This window comes from Cydia amplana, chromosome Z (genome assembly GCF_948474715.1).
Source record: "Cydia amplana chromosome Z, ilCydAmpl1.1, whole genome shotgun sequence".
Taxonomy (NCBI): domain Eukaryota; kingdom Metazoa; phylum Arthropoda; class Insecta; order Lepidoptera; family Tortricidae; genus Cydia; species Cydia amplana.
In genome coordinates, this window is record NC_086096.1 from 38470934 (window position 1) to 38493096 (window position 22163).

General features: G+C 38.4%; 2 protein-coding genes across 5 annotated transcripts in view; one reads left to right on the forward strand and one right to left on the reverse strand.

The window, feature by feature from the left end:
* Positions 1-22163, forward strand: part of LOC134661531 (ecdysone-induced protein 74EF) — a 324468-nt gene that overhangs the window by 87155 nt on the left and 215150 nt on the right. For 3 of the 4 annotated variants that reach the window (XM_063517652.1, XM_063517655.1, XM_063517654.1), the window contains exon 2: positions 19258-19316. The gene's annotated coding sequence lies outside the window, so the exon portion shown is untranslated. Of the gene's footprint in view, positions 1-19257; positions 19363-22163 lie in introns of all 4 variants that reach the window. The other variant, XM_063517653.1, reaches the window with a different exon arrangement.
* Positions 1-22163, reverse strand: part of LOC134661541 (U7 snRNA-associated Sm-like protein LSm11) — a 76980-nt gene that overhangs the window by 23549 nt on the left and 31268 nt on the right. The gene's annotated exons all lie outside the window — the stretch shown is intronic.

Sequence of the window (22163 nt, forward strand, 5' to 3'; positions counted from 1 at the left end):
TTATACTTGGATTATACAAACTGACGCTTTCTTTAATTTTAACATTCGTGCAAAAACAGTTCTACCAAATGTATCTTATGACAGATGCGTTTTAGGTCATAGAAGTTATGCCAAATAGAGGGAATCGAAATAAGTTTTCTGCAATGTAAACATTCGCCTAAAACCTATTATGCTAAACAGATTATGCCAATAACGTTTCGGACAATTGAACAAATGCAAAATAAAATTATTCGTATTAAAAGTCGGCCAAGATAATAATAGTCCATTTAAAATACGGACTCGCAATCATTCGGGCTATTGTATATTATACAAACTGAAGCTTTCTGCAAATTTAACATTCGTCGAAATACAGTTCTGCCAAATAGGTTATGCCAGATGCGTTTCGGGTCACGGAAGTTATGCCAAATAGACGGAACCCACCCCACACTTATGGGTTTGATGAAAAAAAAAATTTTTTTGAGTTTCAGTTTTAAGTATGGGGAACCCCCAAAATTTATTGTTTTTTTTTTATTTTTGTGTGAAAATCTTAATGCGGTTCACAGAATAAGTACATCTACTTAAGTTTTAACAGTATAGTTCTTATAGTTTCGGAAAAAAGTGGCTGTGACATACGGACGGACAGACAGACAGACATGACGAATCATAAAGGTTCCGTTTTTTGCCATTTGGCTACGGAACCCTAAAAATGACTGAAATGTAATGATGTGATATATTTTTAGAATTGGCTCAGAAAGCTCTTTCGTATTGAGGTTTCTAATATATTTTTTTTAAATGAATAGTTTGCGCCAGAGACACTTCCAAAGTGGTAAAATGTGTCCCCCCCCCCCCTGTAACTTCTAAAATAAGAGAATGATAAAACTAAAAAAATATATGATGTACAATACCATGCAAACTTCCACCGAAAATTGGTTTGAACGAGATCTAGTAAGTAGTTTTTTTTTAATATGCCATTAATCCCCTAAATACGGAACCCTTCATGGGCGAGTCCGACTCGCACTTGGCCGCTTTTTTTTATCATAATAAAAAATATTTTCAAAACGTACCGAGTTTGGGCTTCTCCAGATACAATACCGTTCAATATGTTTTTATAAAACATATCTCAAATTATATCTGATATCCTCATATCTAACTCTAATAAAGAAATTTTGTAAATATTTACATATAGTACTTTTTTAATTTTTCAATTTTACAAAGTGTGATCTATGAATCTCCCAATTAAATATTTAATAAGAAAGCATAAAATGAATATATAACGGATTTTTCAGATATTTACTTATGTCTCGGAATCTATATGTCGTAGTAAAAATTGTCTATGTACTCGTAAGAATTAATTGAAAAAACTCACCTTTAACCCCCCCCGAGTTCTCCACCCCCTACTCATCAGAACTTTTTCTTACTTATAGCTTAGACATTACCAAAGGAACAAGTAAACCAAGTTTCAATACTCCTATTTTACCCGAATGACATTATACTCTTATTGAGTAATTCGGCAGGAGTATTATCACACTACGTATGTAAAATTTAAAAAAAAATCAAATTAAAAAAAATACTAAATGTTAATATTTTCAAAATTGCTTTATTAGAGTTAGATACGAGGATATTAGCTATAATTTGAGATATATTTTACAAAAGCGGCCAAGTGCGAGTCGGACTCGCCCATGAAGGGTTCCGTATTTAGGCGATTTATGACGTATGAAAAAAAAACTACTTACTAGATCTCGTTCAAAGTTTGAACTTCGAACCAATTTTCGGTGGAAGTTTACATGGTAATGTACATCATATATTTTTTTTAGTTTTATCATTCTCTTATTTTAGAAGTTACAGAGGGGGGGGGACACACATTTTACCACTTTGGAAGTGTCTCTCGCGCAAACTATTCAGTTTAGAAAAAAATGATATTAGAAACCTCAATATCATTTTTGAAGACCTATCCATAGATCCCCACACGTATGGGTTTGATGAAAAAAAAATTTTTGAGTTTCAGTTCGAAGTATTTGGAACCCCAAAAATTTACTGTTTTTTTTCTATTTTTGTGTGAAAATCTTAATGCGGTTCACAGAATACATCTACTTACCAAGTTTCAACAGTATAGTTCTTATAGTTTCGGAGAAAAGTGGCTGTGACATACGGACGGACAGACAGACGGACAGACGGACAGACAGACATGACGAATCTATAAGGGTTCCGTTTTTTGCCATTTGGCTACGGAACCCTAATAAAATATTGAAGGGTATTGTATCTGGAGAAGTCCAAACTTGGTATGTTTTGAAAATTATTTTTATTATAATAAAAAAAAAAGACTGAAATGTAATGATGTGATATATTTTTAGAATTGGCTTAAAAATCCCTTTCGTTTAATACCCCACACGGTATTAGTGATGGGTAGGACATCAATTTAAAATGAGTTTGTATGAGTACCTCATTTTCTTAAATGAGGTGTTACAATGTCTTACTTCAAATGAGGTGAGGTACTAGCATATTTTCAGCGTCGACTATTCCATTCATTCCAACGGCGACAAAAATATTTAATGTATATAAATATTTATGTATTCATCACTTCCTTTATAAATAAATAAATAGTAACATTTAATTGGAGTGCAATTCTGGAGGTTAAGAATAGAACTTTTAGTAGAAAGATAATTTTAGAATCAAGTAAAATGAATAGAGAAGTGAAGTAAGACATTTTTGCGGTACGAAGTACTGCGACAATTGAACAAAATGAGTGGTACAAATGAGGTGCCTCACGAGTGAGCGACTCAACACTACACGGTATACACAATCGCTTTCTAAATTTTTTTTTTAATTCCATACAAAAAAAAGATGACGTCATAACTCCTCTCGTTTTTAGGGTTCCGTAGCCAAATGGCAAAAAACGGAACCCTTATAGATTCGTCATGTCTGTCTGTCTGTCCGTCTGTCTGTCCGTCCGTATGTCACAGCCACTTTTCTCCGAAACTATAAGAACTATACTGTTGAAACTTGGTAAGTAGATGTATTCTGTGAACCGCATTAAGATTTTCACACAAAAATAGAAAAAAAACAGAAAATTTTTGGGGTTCCCCATACTTCGAACTGAAACTCAAAATTTTTTTTTTCATCAAACCCATACGTGTGGGGTATCTATGGATAGGTCTTCAAAAATGATATTGAGGTTTCTAATATCATTTTTTTCTAAACTGAAGTTTGCGCGAGAGACACTTCCAAAGTGGTAAAATGTGTGTCCCCCCCCCCTAACTTCTAAAATAAGAGAATGATAAAACTAAAAAAAATATATGATGTACATTACCATGTAAACTTCCACCGAAAATTGGTTTGAACGAGATCTAGCAAGTAGTTTTTTTTTAATACGTCATAAATCGCCTAAATACGGAACCCTTCATGGGCGAGTCCGACTCGCACTTGGCCGCTTTTTTATTTGTTGGTGCTTCGGGTCAAATTGTTTCAGATGTCCTAAAGATCAATCGTACCGATTTTCATACCTTTAACACCATTTGCAGCGTTTTTTCGTGAACCGCCAGTGCTAATTGGTTTCAGATTTTATATTGAATTTTTTCCATACGGCAATTTTCACGGCAATATTTTCCTGTTGGCATATCACTTGTATTACATCAATTACATGCATTATTCAGGTTACAGGCGTTTATAAATCCAGTCACGGGTCCAAGATTCATCCCTGAAGCAACAGGGATTAACGTCTAGATGAGAGAGATTCCAGGAACAATCAGTAAACTCCAAGATACGAGACTGTCTACAATTATGTCAACTCTGAATGTAACGTCTACGCAACAGTGGCTTGTTGGTAACGGGTCCAAGTCCAAGGCCGCAGCGAGGTCACAAGTCCAATGGATTCGTTGCAAATCCTGTCCTTTTAGTAGAGACGAACAATCGTTTGGTCCAAGATTTTAACATCGATTGAATACATTAAGGGATAGGTGACTTATGATTATGATTACGGTTTTATTAAGAGTAGGCGACGAGACTATCTAAATAGTTATTTCAGCTCTGAACGCAATTTCCAATCACGTAACAGGCTTGTTGGTGGCGATGGAAGAGATATCCTGAATTATTAGAGATGGGCAGTGAAACGACTACAACAAGAGAGATAGGGAAGAGCAGCCGTCGACTCCAAGATACGAGACTGTCTACAATTATGTCATCTCTGAATACAACGTCTACGCAACAGTGGCTTGTTGGTAACGGGCCCAAGTCCAAGGCCGCGCTGAGGTCACCGTGTCCGATGGATTCGTTGCAGTCGCTGGCGGCCCCGACCTACACGCGCTTCCGCTTCTATTGTCAAAGATCGTCTGTCAAATCTAGCCGTTGACAATCGTTTGTCCTTCTACACCACCTCTCTCGCGTTGTCCTGATATTTTAGAACCGACGCTTTTTACGTAAGCTTCTTAATATTTTGGGGTAGTATAGCTTAGTACGGACAGCGCAATGCGCATATTTTAAGGGACCCTGGTAATTGACCGTTTGTCAATCTTATTGCAATGGCATAAGGCCTACATATGGGAAATTAAGAGTGTTTCTAATTAGAACATAGTAGTAGACCACTTTTGAGCTTCATAGCGGCCGCTTGAATGTATCAAAATGTAAGGTCAACGGGCTGGAAAATACGAAAAACTGTCTTCAGGGGATACGGTGGTGATTTATATAGGAGTATACTTTTAAGAAAGCAACATAATTTACGCTTTCTTCTTTTGGACAAGGTAATCTTTGTAAGCTCATTACTGAGGATTGTGACCACTTCGTTTTGCAGCTCTTGTAATTGGTCTCGATCTCCCGTGGCCCTCACCGCTTGATGCAGTTTGCCTGAGATGGCCTTTTTAACTTGGCCAAACCATCTCTAGTTGGTCTTGCCAGAATGCCAATTTTGGTCGCGCTTTTGACATATGACGGTAAATCTTGTCCGTTCTAGGTCTGTAAATCAAACCCACAATACGATGACATGACACCTTATCAATTGATTAAATAACACCGCTATCAGCGGCCTTGCTCGAATCTACGTCTAAGGGCCGAGACCTTGTCATCCGATTTATCGTATCGTCTTGTTTGTTTTTTTATCGCGCGATAAAGGGCTGCCCTTGCTGCGGACGAGGCCGAAACAGTTCCGGGTGTTTTTCGTCCCGTTTTTTAGGACCGCAGTTCCGTCTTCCTTTATTGCACAATGCAGTTTTTTCGGCCGGTAGCGGGTCACTGGTTTAATTAAGGATTCATCTGTATTTGTAACTAAAGAACTGTCGTAGGGACCATCATTCGACGCGGGACGTAAGCAGGATGAATTTTTGGCAATTCAATCAACAGCATGGCGGAGTGAAATTGGAGTTGAAAGGTTTTAATGAATTCTACGCGGAAGCAGTCCGTGCCAGTTTATTTGCATAATACTTTACTATTAACCATCGTGTAGTTTTCCGCTTTAACCTTCACGCTGTTTTAGTATTTAAATGTATAGCAATAAATAGTACAATCGCTTAGAGTGCATTTTTACGTAACTTTTATAATGAATGACGAGCGGACCCTATTAGTAGTGCCATGCCACATGATTTTTATACTGCTAGATTAAAGAAAGGTCTCAGTGTGCATTTGTACGTAACTTTTATAATGAATGACGACCGGACCCTATTAGTAGTGCCATGCCACATGATTTTTATTCTGCTAGAGTAAAGAAAGGACAATGTTTTATTACCCCCTTTCTTTTAAACTAGTGGCTCTGTGAGCTGTAGACCTCGATAACCCTCATTTTTCGCTATTACCGTTACCGTTAAGTGACTGCGCCAGCCAGCAGTTCTGCTGCAAAGACGCAGAAGCGTTGGTCACAAAAGAGAGGGAGGGACGGAGAGGCTCGTCGCGCTTGCTCAAATGCACGCGCTGGCACGATCCAGGTCGTCGGTCAGAGGCGTAGGCTACGGTACGCTAACAGCTTCAGTCCAGACAAACCTGTTCCGAGCTAGGGCGTGTATTCGAGCCTACTCGTGTATTCCTCCCATCATCTGCCGCCCAACTGACCCTCCTGCCCAAGACACCGGCGGCGAGCCAATAATACAGGTGGGGAGTGTGGGGCGTGTGCAGTCAGTAGGATCGGGATTGACGGGAGTAGAAGAACCAGACCGAATACCAGCATCATGCCCAGTTTTGGATGCATAGATATATATACTAGTGTAAATACAGGGTGTCCGGTGGCAGATTTCTAATTTCAAAGTCAATTTAAAATAATAAAAAAACCGGCCAAGTGCGAGTCGGACTCGCGCACGGAGGGTTCCGCACCATCAACAAAAAATAGAGCAAAACAAGCAAAAAAACGGTCACCCATCCAAGTACTGACCCCGCCCGACGTTGCTTAACTTCGGTCAAAAATCACGTTTGTTGTATGGGAGTCCCACTTAAATCTTTATTTTATTCTGTTTTTAGTATTTGTTGTTATAGCGGCAACAGAAATACATCATCTGTGAAAATTTCAACTAGCTACACTAGGTACACTCGGACGCCGGAAAACATATTGAGTGTGCAGTGGAGTTTGGAAAAAAATCCACGAACCCTATTTTTTTGAGAATTCCAGAGGCTAAGCAGGTTACTGTCAATAGTGAAGACTCTAAGACTCTAGACAAACGATAGTCGATTACTTTTTACCAAATTTGCTAGCACATCCCTCATAATTGTCACACACCTGGTTTCAGCAAGATGGTGCTACGCTCCATACTGCCGGAGTGTCCATGAATGTGCTTCGCGAAAAATTCCATAGAAAATTGATATGCCGTTTTGGTGATATCACGTGGCCACCGCGATCGCCCGTTTTTATCCCTATGGATTTTTTTCTATGGGGGTACCCCAAAAGCAGAGTTTATAATAACAACCCACAGTCTATAGCTGATTTAAAAGAAAATATCACCAATGAAATCTGCAACATTTCGCCGACTATGCTGCAGCGTGTAGTGCTAAACGAGGCTCCGCTTCGAAGAACGCGTACGTGTTCACGGAGGTCATTTAGAGGATATAATTTTTAAGTAACTAAATCCGCATTTGCGCTCTTTTCTAACAAATGTAAATTAATTTTCTACCTTAAGCCGTTGTTTTTTTATTTCATATTAAAAACATAAATCTGCCACCGGACATCTGAGGGTCTACCGCGAACCACGTTCGACGTGTTGCCTCCCTGTCACACTTAAGTACGAATTTACAAGTGCGACAGAGATGCAACACGTCGAACGTGGTTCGCGGTAGGCCATCTGTATATATGTGAGGGAATGGTGACTGTGATAGACCTGAGTCTATTGTTTTGTATTAGAGCTAAAGGCCTGGCCCGGCCGGTATGATAAATTGACGCGTAGGTTTTTATGTCACTGGTCCGTCGTTCTCGTCAGGCTCGGTCTCTGTGTCAGTCTCTGGTTGATTGTAAATCTGTAATACTTTTTTTCTTGATTAAGTCCCTATTTTTTTATTCATTATTTTAGGAGCTTAGTCGCTGGCTGATTATGGCGCTCCGTACGTTGGCGAAAATACAGTAGAGTTAGGTAGAGATACTTATCGTTAAACTTAGTTAATACACGTTTTATAAGTCTTATAAAGTAATTTTGCGTGCTCTGACTCAGGATTAGCCAGCACGACATTGCATAATCCAGTGTTAAAAGTTGCCCGAAGAGGCTCCCCTCGTACACACTCCATCAAAATGTGGTAAACGTCCTCTACAACTCCACAATCAGTACAGTTAGGGTTATCCGTTATCCCCATCAAGAATCTAAATTTATTAGAAGGAACGTGTCCAGAGCGGAGCGTCATCGCTATCACTAGGTCTTGTCGAGTAAGCGAGCAATGGGTTATCCACGGAGACTAACGGTTCAGGCTGTATAGTTCGGTACCATATAGGCCCTTCTCTTGAGACCTTTTATAAGAATATAAATAAGAAACCATTTATTGCAACACAAAAAGCATACAGGTTACAAAACATAAGATTTAAAAAATAATAATAATTGTGCGGCAAAAGGCTCAGCATACGCTGCGTCAGTCATTTCATTACAAATTGCCTGCGCAGCGCTGATTTTCAGTCCGTCCCCTTCACTGAACCACATTGACATTTATGCGGGTTAAAGGAAATTTTCCAAACAAAAAACAACCACAAAGATAACATCTCTAGTTAAAGTAGGTAATAATAGTTTATAAGTCTTGTTATTGGATTTATCGAAAAACTCCTTCCAAAGGTTGGCACAGTGCTTTCTGACTTGACCTAGTACGATATAAAACGGCATCGCATTAATGACTACGTCTTCCGAGGATGCTTCTCTCGCCAGTTTGTCTGCAGCTTCGTTACCCTCGATGCCTATGTGCGATGGAATCCATTGAAGCATAACGTTTTTATTTTTGGACTTATACCTTCGCACGAGGTCTAAAATTAAATAAACTGTCGATGTTCCTCGACATGTCGAGGGTACATTGAGCTATATTGTAAGGCACTTTTTGAATCAGTAAATATTACTATATCGTTTGCGTACGTATACGTTCGTTCGATTCCAAATAGGCCAAGGCCTCCACAATAGCCTGTAACTCAACTGACATAATATATGTATACTTCTCGCTCAATTTTTAAACACATCCCTCTATTTAACTGCCCATCAAAAAAAGCTGCCCCAGATCCCCTGTGCGATGGATTTCCAATATGACTGGCTTTTGTTAGTGTATCGGGATATATCGTGGTTAAGCGAGTCAGTCCATGTGAAGATAGGTCTGCCTATTTTTCTTTTGTTTTTCCTATATTCCAGGGATGCATGTAAGAGGTGCGGTTTTGGGCGTCTGAGAATGTGTCCGTAATAGAATAGTCTGCGCACCTTGATAGTTTTCGTGATAGACTTTCCCTCAAGGAGCTCCTGTATTTTGCGATTCGGGGGGTTGTTGGAAACCCCTAGCATTCCTTTGAGTATGTGTCTTTCGTATCTTCTTAGCCGCGATCTGTTGCCGCTCGTGAGAGCCATCGCTTTAAGGCCGTATGTCATAGATGGCGCGATAACAATTTTGTATAATAACCTCACCAGTTTCCAATCGATTTTATATTTCTGTATGAATTTATTTAGTATTTTCGCGTTCCTGATGGCCTGTTCGCACCTCGTTTTGATTGCGGCTCGCCTGTCGTGTGTCGCTGTTATGTACGAGCCTAGGTAGCGGATTGTTTGGATTGGCTTTATTTGTACACCGCCCAAGCATAGCGGTTGTTCTGATACCGGTGGACCGAAGGGAACTCTGACTATAAGTCTGGTTTACGTTTCGTTGATGACGAGTCCTACCGTACTTAGTAAGGCTTTCAGTTTGTTGACTACGCGATAGCGTTCTAATGCAGTCGCCTACTATGATGAGGTCGTCAGCGAATGACAATATTAAGAGCAGGGTAATTTCCTTATCTTGGTTAAGGGTTATGGCCTCATCCTCCTCCTCCAGTGTTCTCAGTACGTCGTCTATAATAAGGATTGAGAACAGTCTCGGCGATAAGGGGCATCCTTACTTGACTCCTTTGACTTTGTTTATCGTCGCAGTGGTTTGCCCAAACCATGCAATATGGGTTCTTTCTCGCATGCATGCAGCGACAACTCGGTTTGTAAGAGGGGTGCTTATGCGGCTGAGCAGGATGTCAGAGGCATTTTCGATGTCTAGGGCTGTCACAAAAACCTTCCTTCCCTCTCGTCAGTTGATATCTAGGACCCTTCGGAGGGTAAAGAGGTGGTAGTCCGTCGACCTATTGTGTAAAAATGCCGTTTGGTAGTTCCCCAAGTCATTCATTTCCTTATCGACCTTCTCAAGGAGGAAGTTGGCATATATGCGATAGCTGACATTACAAATGGATATTCTCCTATATTCGTTCACGGTTTTAGGCGATGTTGATAACCCTCATGTTTTCGCTATTTTGCCAAAATCGTCCCAAAACGAAATCGACCAAAAAATCTATATAATAATCTAAACTGTGACCAAATTTCACGAGAATCGGTAGAGAAATGCGACCTGTAGAGAACATCCGGATATACGAAAGAGTTTTTGCCCAAGCTGAGACCTTCGCTTTCGCACGGCCAATAACCAAGTTACAAAAGTTTGGTTAACACGATTCAGCTAGAACGAAAAATTATGATTACATTTTTCCCATGTACTTAAGTCGGTCTAAAGCTAGCTTTGCACAGATTTGAATAAAACAAAGTGAGTGAGTGATACAAACGTATTTTTATAGAATAATAATTAAAAATAATTTCAGCATACATACGTCCCACTGCTGGGCACAGGCCTCCTCTCGTGCGCTATAGTCCCCACGCTAGCCCTATAGGATTGGGGACTTCACATACTTACACCTTTGAATTTCTTCGCAAATGTATGCAGGTTTCCTCACGATGTCTTCTTTCACCGAAAAGATAGTGGTAAATATCAAATGACATTTCGTACATAAGTTCCGAAAAACTGATTGAGACGAGCGTGGATTTGAACTTGTGACCTCCGGATTGAAAGTCGGACGTCATATCCACTCGGCCACCACCGCTTTTTCCACTCGGCCACGACTGCTTTTTATGGATTTTTTTATAGAAATTCGACATTAATGATGACATAATGGCTACACTTTCTATGTAATTAGAAATGCCATGAAGAATTAGCTCTATCATTAGCCTTCGTTTGATCTGTAATGAAAGTCTGTATGATAAATAATAAATTAATTAAATTAAATTTAAATTAAACAAACGGCACTCAAAAGGTTGTCTATACAATTGCGATTAGTTAACTCCATTTCCGAGTTTCCTTGGATAACTCACGATTTTATAGAAATGACGTAAATCTGCTCTCGGCTAACTATTAAATATTAGAGGTTGTTTTGAGATTAACAAAACAATACGTAATTTGCTTTTAATGACCATTTAAAAAAACCGGCCAAGTGCGAGTCGGACTCGCGCAAGAAGGGTTGCGTACCATTCCGTAATATCGAACAAAAAACGGCAAAAAAAACATGTTTGTTGTATGGGAGCCATTGATATAGTATAAAGAACTGGATACCCAATCAGCCGCCAAAAATGGCCCCACAAAAGTGATGTCAAAACAGATCATGCATTACTTTTTCGTTTAGTCTTGTTTGAAACGCTCAAATGTGAAGTTGTCAACAATTACGAAATGTGCCGTTAAAATATGTAAAAATAACAATGATAAAACAAGGAAAAAGGATGGAATGTATTTCTTTCGGTTAGTTCTTTGGATAGCATTACATAATTTATGTAATCTGGTGGTAATTTTATGGTTTTGAATAAATTAATTTGTTAGTACCAAAGAAGGGATGTTAAGGAACAAAAATCTAATGAGTCGATGTGAGGTCAATATTTTTTTATATTTTTATATGGAATTCATAAGAAATAATATTATGTTTAAATTCAAGATTTCCAAGAAAACCTATGCGACGTGCAAAGTGGACTGCTATTTAATTATAGCAAGAGATAGGGGTGATGCAGTTTTAAACAAGGCAAAACGGCACTTGTGTGTTCGGGCCATTTCCCTGTTTCCGACATATACACCACCAATAAGGGCTTATATCGACTAACTGTAAATGCTAAACCTGTCGGAACACAGTGACAACCACAGGATTTTTTTTATAAAGTATAGGTAGACTTTATAAAAAAAATCCAATCAGTATCTAAATGTCCCCGTACATCCGCGCTATGAGTAAATGTAGATCTTAGATACACAGTTATTTAATAAGTAGAATTTATTTCAAGGAAATTAGTATTTAAAGACGTATACTTACGAATTAAAAATTTAATTTGTTTGAATTTGAACCACGAATTAATTTTATTTGAGCTCCCGATTAAATTAAATTTGTTTTATTTATTACTTCAATTGGTTTTCCTGTACGGTAATACATATTAAAGTGTACCAAAGTGACTCCATTCGTTCATTATTCTCGTTTGACGTTGTTTGACGTAAATACGTTACTAAAGTGCCATCGGACTAAATTTTTTAACAGTGTTGGTACTTATGTTTGCAAATTTGACACTTAATGCTTACGACATTAAGCTCTTTTCTGTACGAAACATTTATCTTGACTCAAAATTTACGTAAGCGTTTTTATCATCAATGCAAATGGTGCGAAACGTCATTGGGATCCACATTTCTTGACGTTTTTGTTCTGCTTTGTGTGTCTATTTCTTTTATATTAAGTCAGTGATGGGAGCCCTACTTAAATTTTATTGTTTTTAGTATTTGTTGTTATACTTTCAACGAATTAGAGGCGTTTTAAATTATAACCATTGATATAGTATAAAGAACTGGATACCCAATCAGCCGCCAAAAATGGCCCCACAAAAGTAATGTCAAAACAGATCACGCATCACTTTTTCGTTTAGTCTTGTTTGAAACGCTCAAATGTGAAGTTGTCAACAATTACGAAATGTGCCGTTAAAATATGTAAAAATAACAATGATAAAACAAGGAAAAAGGATGGAATGTATTTCTTTCGGTTAGTTTTTTGGATAGAATTACATAATTTATGTAATCTGGTGGTAATTTTATGGTTTTGAATAAATTAATTTGTTAGTACATACCAAAGAAGGGATGTCAAGGAACAAAAATCTAATGAGTCGATGTGAGGTCAATATGTTTTTATATTTTTATATGGAAATCATAAGGAATAATATTATGTTTAAATTCAAGATTTCCAAGAAAACCTAAGCGACGTGCAAAGTGGACTGCTATTTAATTATAGCAAGAGATAGGGGTGATGCAGTTTTAAACAAGGCAAAACGGCACTTGTGTGTTCGGCCCATTTCCCTGTTTCCGACATATACACCACCAATAAGGGCTTATATCGCCTAACTGTAAATGCTAAACCTGTCTGAACACAGTGACAACCACAGGATTTTTTTTATAAAGTATAGGTAGACTTTATAAAAAAAATCCAATCAGTACCTAAATGTCCCCGTGCACCCGTGCTATGAGTAAATGTAGATCTTAAATACACAGTTATAATAAGTAGAATTTATTTCAAGGAAATTAGTATTTAAAGACGTATACTTACGAATTAAAAAAATAATTTGTTTGAATTTGAACCACGAATTAATTTTATTTGAGCTCCCGATTAAATTAAATTTGTTTTATTTATTACTTCAATTGGTTTTCCTGTACAGCAATACATATTAAAGTGTACCAAAGTGACTCCATTCGTTCATTATTCTCGTTTGACGTTGTTTGACGTAAATACGTTACGTTTAGTACCATCGGACAATTTTTTTAACAGTGTTGGTACTTATGTTTGCAAATTTGACACTTAATGCTTACGACATTAAGCTCTTTTCTGTACGAAACATTTATCTTGACTCAAAATTTACGTAAGCGTTTTTATCATCAATGCAAATGGTGCGAAACGTCATTGGGATCCACATTTCTTGACGTTTTTGTTCTGCTTTGTGTGTCTATTTATTTTATATTAAGTCAGTGATTATAACAAATAATAATTACCTACAAATAAAAAATATAATAAATATTGGTCCGGCAATTTGATAATTTTTAAAATAGATATCGAAAAAGTTTACCAAAAAACAGAACACGTAGATATTTTTTCGCTAAGGTAGTTTCAGTTTTGGAAAAACGCTTTCATATGTCCCCGGATGTTCTCTTCTACTGAATTCTCTACCGATTCTCGTGAGCCGGTTCGATGGCTAAATAAATACCTACTTAACATTTTTTTTAAATAGCGGAGGGACATTTATTGAGTTTTAAGCTATGCTCGCGCGAGGTCTACAGTTCACAGAGCCACTAGCTCTATAAATAACAGATTTTCAAGATTTAGATTAAATATACCATTAACTGCTATAATCAGAACGAAAGCAGTTGACCATTCGCTTATCTGCCTAATAAAAGCTCCATCGTCCAAAGATTTCGCTTTATAGTTCTTCGACCCATAAAAGGGAATCCCTTGTTCCAAACAATTTGTCTTAGCAACACAGCTGATCGCCGTTAGCTCTTATCCCGTAGCCGTAAGGTCCACGAACGATCAGCTGCGACGATGGCACTGCGCACGCCGCACAGGCGCGCTCTGAAAATTGCATATCAGGAAACGCACGCGCGGCATTGAGCCGAGGCCGGGACGGCGGCGCGCGAGACGGAGCCAGCGGTGCATCGCGACTGTTTTAATTGTCACTAAATATTGTAGGACAATCCTACACACACCGTAAAGTCCCACAGTAAGCTCAATGAGGTTTGTGCTGTGGGTACTAGACTGCAATGAATATATATAATACATAGATACATGTTTTGTTTTGAAACGACTTTGGCGCAATCACGTAAAGCTTTGCGTGTTTAAGAAAGTCCCCAGGAAAAAGTTGATTAAGACGGGGCGTAAAGCCAGGAAATTTGACAAGAACAAAACATACGGCGCGCCGCGAGAAATTTGCGACGGAAGATTAGGCGACTGCGTGGCTATGTACAGTTATACAAGTAACTCTGATTGTCAAAAGTTGACGTTTGACAATTAAGTGACCACAAACCATATTGCGCAATACAGCGTCATTTGTTTCGTTCGGCTGTCAAACTAAGGGGCACGTTTATTTCTTTGACTTTCACTCACCATGTCAATCAATAACTCTTTGGTTACATCTGACACGAACGGACCTTATACAAACAAGGCGACGCCGGCGACGCGACGTCACGAGGCCGACTGGAGAAGTCCCGCGACATTCACTGAGACCACGTTTTCTTTGAGCGCTTGACCATCGTTGCCGATGCTGAACTATCTTGGGTCTTATTGAAATGGGATACAGATCAATAGTGGTCAGTGAAGTTCATGTTTCTCGATGTGACAAATACGACTATGCTTCTCGCGTCGAGTGATGCCAAGCTTCTGCGATCCTGATCAAATAGGACTGAGTCAATAGGACAAAGAAGTGTCCCAAGATTTTTATTTTCATATCGTTACCATTTTTCATAGACTTAATCTGGCGGTAATGGAATGGAAATGGAAGGATCGAACATCAAAAAACATTATAAAAAATTGGTATACTTTTTACTCCTATTAGGATCGAAAGAGCTCTTGATTCTGAGTTGAAATATCATAAAAATTCCTAAATTTGAAAAAAGCGTAGTATACAACTTTACACCTAGGTACAGTCGCCATGAGATATATCGGAGCGGCTAAGGCGCTCACAAATATCTGAACACGCCTCTATTGTCTCTATCTCTATTGTACGTGTTCAGATATTGTGAATACCTTGGCCGCTCCGATATATCTGATGGCGACTGTCCGCTCTTTTTTTGGAGGTTTGAAGGTATCGGCGCGCCGCGGGCGACAGTTCATTCCCCAGTTTAGCCGTGCGGGGCAGGAAGTTTCTGGAAAACGTCTGCTATTATCTAATAGTCTATCTACATATATTGACTATGCATTCGCAACTGCAGGATGCAAACGTCTAGTCTAGTTGACAATAGACTGGTTAATACATAACTAGGGCTCAGTGACCCTAAAATGTACAGAGACCGCCAACATTGAAATATCGAAAATCGTTATCTGCCTCTCTTCGCTAGAATATGCAAGAGACGAACGAAAGAACGAAGTGGTTCGTATTAGGCCTTCAGGATTCCGGAGTCCGACCGAAGTTTCTGTTTCGGTTTCGGAAACTGCCGAACCTTCGGCCGCGCTGAAACTTACAACGTACTTTCGGATAGTGTTCAGCTTGTTTTTAAAGTGTCTGTGGCATCGTAGCTCTCAAACGGATGGATCGATTTCGATGCTTTTTTTTAACGTAAAAGCGAGTTTCCTTGCGGTGGTTCTTAGCTATGTTTGATAGAAATCGATCCAGCAGTTTGAAGAGTATCAGCTCTGTTCCAAAATTATGTAGGTAAAGCATTTTTTTTTTATTAATACAATGAGAAGTGAATTCTAATTAGTCTGTGTGAGAATAAGCGTGGTTAGTTACTTATAGGTTTCTAAAGGCTCGGAAACGCGCTTGTGACACCTCACCTCAGTGTTGATGTTTTTATTATATTAGCGGACAGTGCACTATAAACGTTGATGGCCTAGTGGTGTTTGAAACCGAAGGTAGCGAGTTCGAACCCCGTACCTATGATAAAAGTAATTATTTAATATTTACCAATCCTAGGAAAATACCATGAGGAAACCGGAATAATTCCAATATGGCGTAGTTTTCCCTTTGGGTTGGAAGTGGAAGGTCATGTAGCAGTACAGATGGGCAAAGTTTCCAAAACATCGGAAATACTCTCGTAAAATCCACAGACGTACAAGAAATTTCCATTTTGCGTTCCGGAAATTTTCAATCCCCACAGAAAAAACTTTCTAATGAGGAAAATTTCACAATTTTGGAAAATTTCCGTCGGCGCATAATGGCAGTCAGTTTCACAAAATAGATTAACAACGTTTAATATGGGCCTAGGCCTCTCTTTTAAAAAAAATCTTAATGAGTCTAGCCTCAGACGCTTTAGTGCTTATTGCTTTCCTCATCTCATGGGACAGGTCAAATGTTTACGAAGCGGGAGTTCCCGAATTCTGGTTAGATATTTATTTGTGTGTTTATCACAACTATTTGTTCCATGTACATATTTAAGTATTTATCTATATATCTATTATATTTATCTTATCGTCGTCTAGTACCTACAACACAAGCGTTACTGAGTTTACTGTGGGACTAGGTCTATTTGTGTTAAATTCTTGCGCCATCCAAGAATATATATCTCCTTAAAAAAAGTGGGACTCATTCAAAGACGCTTTATACACTTGCTCTTGGGATAGGTCAAATTTGAGGCTCGTTCCTTCTAGCGAAATACCGAAATCCTAAAACATCAAAATTCCCACCGTAAACGTCTTATCTACTCGCATTTCCCGCGCACTTACGCCCTTTTACAGCGGGCGAGCGTTCGGCCTCGACTAGATCATAGACAAAGAGGCGAGGTCAGGAGCGCAGCCTTGCGACCGCTTCCGCCAGCGCCCGCGCAGGCGGCGTTGCGCGCGCTTCGCGAGTCGGGGGACGGACTGACCAGCGTTAGAGCGTTTTCACATTGTCCGATCCGATATCGGATGTAGGGCCCAAGATACACTTGTACATTTTATTTTCGTAAGTAGGGACACAGCTATACTACAGAATGAGAGATGGATATCGTTATCTCATCCAACAAATAGCTTTGTGTGTGTAAGAATATCTCGGGCCTAGGATTCTACATCCACAATGTCGAGCTGCGGGGTGTACTTGCAACGCCACACCACAGTCCACACATGGCACACTACAGCAAACATTATGCCTGTTACACACATAAGCACACAGACAAAAATTATCGCCCCTATGAGGAAGACATGCAGCTAATGAGAGAGTGTTCTGCGAAAAAAAAGATAAAAAGCGAACGATGCGAGATAAATATATTTGTACTTGTCTGTGGCATGAAGGCCGCCTTTTTTGGGTGTACGTATTTCTTTTGCCATGTAGAATAAATAAATATCTGTGGACAGTACTGGTCAATGGCCTACTGGCCGAGAGTCTGTTAGCGATTGCAATAAGATATCTAGCGAGCAAACGTAAAACGGCGTAGGCGAATGTGTTTTCATTAGAAAAATACTACACTTGTTCCGAATTAGATTGCTGAATGATTGCCCTTACGTAGTTGCGATTTAGAACTTGTTTATCATAATTATTTATAAAAATGCGATAATTCTCGCATGTGGAATTAATGCTAAATTAAGTGTTTATAGAATATAATAGAATTTTTCTACTCGTCGACTGCAATGCTTGAATTAAGACTTCGTACACCAAAGTGAAATCGCATACTTTTTTCACTATGGGACCCCAACTCAACTATAATATTTATTTCGATACAGTTTAGTCAACTATAATATTCATTTCGATACCGTTTAGTCAACTATAATATTCATTTCGGTACAGTTTAGTCAACTATAATGAAATAGACCAATCGAAAGCGCGGAGCAAGTTGTACCAGGGCCTCATGAGTTACAAGAAGGTGTCGTTGATCAACCGGCCGGGGGCGCGGGGCGCGGGGGCCGGGTCGCGTACGAGTATGAAGGTATCGCGGCTGCTCGCGCATCTTAGCTGTATACTTTTGGTTTTTTTACCTACCCTACATATATGATTCTTCTACTAGTTTTAAGTATTTTTTTTTTGTTGACTCGTAGAAAAAGTATTGTATACAATAGTGATATAATCAAGCTTTTCAATTTCGTACCTTTATTTAGGCAACTCAGCAAGCTTCGTTGCCTAAACACGGTACTCGACTGAAAAGCTCTCCATTATATCACGATTGTATAAAATACTATTATTCGTAAGCACAAACAATACATAATATAAAAGAAAACACAAAATAAGATTTAAGTGCCACGAATTGGCCTCATCTCAGCGTGCTATGATAGCAATGCTATCTAACAACCCCTGACGGTTCTTGGAATTAATTTATTTTTTGCTTCAACTTTTCATAGAAGTGGTGGTGGCAGAGTGGATATGACATCCGACTTTCAATCCGGAGGTCGCGGGTTCAAATCCTGGCTCGTACCAATGAGTTTTTCGGAACTTATGTACGAAATATCATTTGATATTTACCACTAGCTTTTCGGTGAAGGAAAACATCGTGAGTAAACCTGCATGCATACATCTGCGAAGAAATTCAAAGGTGATCCGCATTGGGCTAGCGTGGGGGCTATAGCCACTAGGTCAAGCCCTCTCGCGCATGATGGCTGCTCTACACGATGGGCCAACGCCGGCCACTCCAAGGGACGCAGCCATGCGGTAGAATGAGATAGCAGTATCACTTGCTCCCTCTAACGCATAAATGCGTCCCTTGGAGTGGCCGGCGTTGGCCCATCGTGTAGAGGAGCCATGAGAGGAGGCCTGTGCCCAGCAGTGGGACGTATATAGGCTCAATTTTTTTTTTGCATAGGGTGTCCTTAAGACTAGGTACTGTTTTTCCTGAATATGAAAACTAGGGTTTTAACTCCGGGATTTCTCGTCATGTCCCGGGATCGTCACTAAAGCAAACACTAATGTTTATTGTACACGTTAATTATAGTCTGTCAAGCCGGATATGTCAGTAGCAATGTAAAGCAAACTAAAGTACGGTATCCCTAGGTAACGAACAAAAAGCAGCAATGTACATCGAACAACGATGAAATGTAAACAAACGTAGTATTGCTAACCCGCGATTTTGCAAATTTGCCGCCCTATTCTACTGACAAGATTTCCTTGACCAAGTATATTTAAAAAGCAGATTTTTTTGTAAATTATTGCTAAATTTATATATTTTTCTTTCCAGTTATGGCGCTCTTAATACGACCGCTCCCTCATTAGAAAAAAACGGACCAGAGAGAAAATGTAAGTTTTTAAGAGACCGCCCAGTGAAGGAGCTCGACGACACAAAGTTTGTACCCTCATTCTTTCATTGGCTATGACTTTTCTATTTTTAAAACTTATTTAATTTCTGCCTGCCAAGCGACATGCGAATTTTGCGTAAATGCGATTTTTTTAACAAAAGAATTGTTTTTTACTTATGACCTTGACATTGATTTTTTTCAAGGTCATAAGATAAGATCAAAATCGACACGATATAAAGATAATTGAAGGTACAATAACATTCGTTCAAATCACAATGTCAACGTCAAATTTGAACATGACATTTTAATAAGTTTAAGGCCACAATTCTTGTGTTATAGAAATGTATGTTGCGATGCGATTTTTAACTGAATGGTTGTAATGACTCCAATGTCGTATTTGTCATCTGTCATCTTACGGGTTTTCCTGCTTGACTTTGTATTATTGTCTGTACTTTCGTTGCCCGACGGACTGCTTAATTAAAGGTACGTAGATAGATGTAAGTTTTTAAATATTTATACATACTTATATGTAATTACTTGGAACTGATGATCGGGTTTTAGACACTTTAAAACAAAACAAAACAAAATATGTAACTAAGAATTAAAAAAATACATATATTATAGAAGAATATATCCATACAATTTAAAATTACATAAAAAACCCACATAAAAAGGAATATAATATGCAGTTTACACTTAGGTATTATACTTCAAATAAAAAAAAAATATTATTTCTCATATACATATAATACATACAAAATAAACCAAAAGTAAAATATTATCCTACAAAACAGAAGTACCGATTATTTTCTAACCCTACTTGTCCAATTTACATATTTTGAGTAGACAGCCTACGTATACTTTATGATTAGTTACAAAAAATTCGCAATTGTTTCGGATCCGCGCAAACTGGCGATTGCATTTTTAACTACCTTTATAAGTCTAGTCAGTCTTTGCGTTTCTTTAAAACAGGCAACATTTCCGAATTTCAAATCAGTGGCTCCCTCAAGCTCCTGTATAACCTCATTAAACTCATTGTTCTGCTGTCTGTACAAGCGGTTAACCCCGAATACTGCCTTACCAAGGTCGCCTACATTCGAACGTAAAAAACTTCCAAACTAACAATGCGGGCCGTGCGGCACAATCGAAAATGCATCTTATTCACATTCAAATACGTCTTAAAATGCAACGATGTAAAGAGGAAGGTTTTTTATATGTAATTGAAATTCTGAAACTTGTAAGGTTTCGATCTTGATACGTTTGAAGGATTCGAGACCTTGTCCTTATAGGTATAAGGGCGATGCGTACTAATGCTAGGATAATTTGCTTCGAATCTTAAAACTTTACGTTACACAAATGCAGAAACAAACAATGTTTATTTATTAATTTTTGCTGTATAAATTGCATTATGGCATATGTTAACAGGACGGCAATGATCAAAGTAGATAATTTATTTATTCAAAAGGAAACTCATAGCATCACTTGCATCGTACAAACACAAATGGTTATCTAGGAAAACCTGTGTACCTAATACTGATATCCCGAATTAGAATTACAGAATTAAACTAGATTTTGGCGTATAAGTACGTAATAAAATAAACTTTAACTTTACTCTTTCTATTTCTGCGTACGAAATTAGTGTGCAATTAAAATAAATAGTAATTGCTAATTCGCGGCCCGAGAATCCCGGGAAACCCGGGAACTATCTAAATACTAGCACATCTCTAGTCGAATTTTCTGTACAGCCCCGAAGCGGATCTCAAAAAGCGCGTATCCACTTGCACTTTTTAAAAAAAGTCTCTGACGTAAGCAACACTGTAACAGTTTCAATCATGCCTTAATAAGCTGCAAGCTGTCAAGGTGAACAGACGAAACGAGGAAGTGAACAGTGAACAAGGGTTCCGTGCGCGGGGAAAAAGGTCGTATGTGACTGTGGTTTGGAGGGCGGTTTGACGTTTTGGTGTGGGGCTAGAGCCAAGATGGCCGCCTTGAAGGCAAGGTTGTACGGTCGGGAGAAAAATTGATAGTTTTATTAATAGAGAGTTAATTGAGGTAATAAAAAGATTACATGTAAATAGTCACGGTTATTTTTGGTAAAAATAATCGAAAAGTAAATATTATTATGGTCAACGGTAATGTCAATTTAAATTTAATTTGCGTGTTTCGAATTTAAGACGTATTTCTGATCAGTTTTCATGTGAATGTTTATGCGTGAATATGGCGAATTTGATAAACATTTTCACGGTGGCTGCTTTATTTCAAATACCTAATATACTTTTTAATAAAACCGATATTTAAAGGTTATTTTGTAAGATGGGAAGTCGCCTGTGAAGATTTAAAAATAATTTTTATATGGAGTTTATTATTGTCCAAGAGTTTTTTTGAGCAAAAAATTGGCATACCTAAGTAATTTTATAAGTATTCCGATTTTCTATACTACAGTGGAATCCGTTTATTATGACTCCGCCTATACTGACCAACCGCTTACTATGACGCAATTACTGTGCGAAGTTTGGTTTTCATATAAAATTCTTAGTGACAAAGTCGGATAAGATGACTTCGCTTATAGTGACAAACCGCTTACTATGACCTAAAAATCCTATTTTCATGAAATTATGTCCGGTTATACACTGACACTTCGCTGGTTTTCGTGGCCGTCCCACATCTTTCCCTGCGAGGGCGTTTGGTGCGTGCGTGGCGTTTAAGTTAATTTAGTTTTGACTCTCGGTAACAGGTTGACAATTGGTTCCAGGTTATTAAAACTCATTATCTTACAATGGATTTCGAGATTAATTCGGAAAAAATAACAATAATAAAAAATTAATCCACTATGCTTTATATGACATCC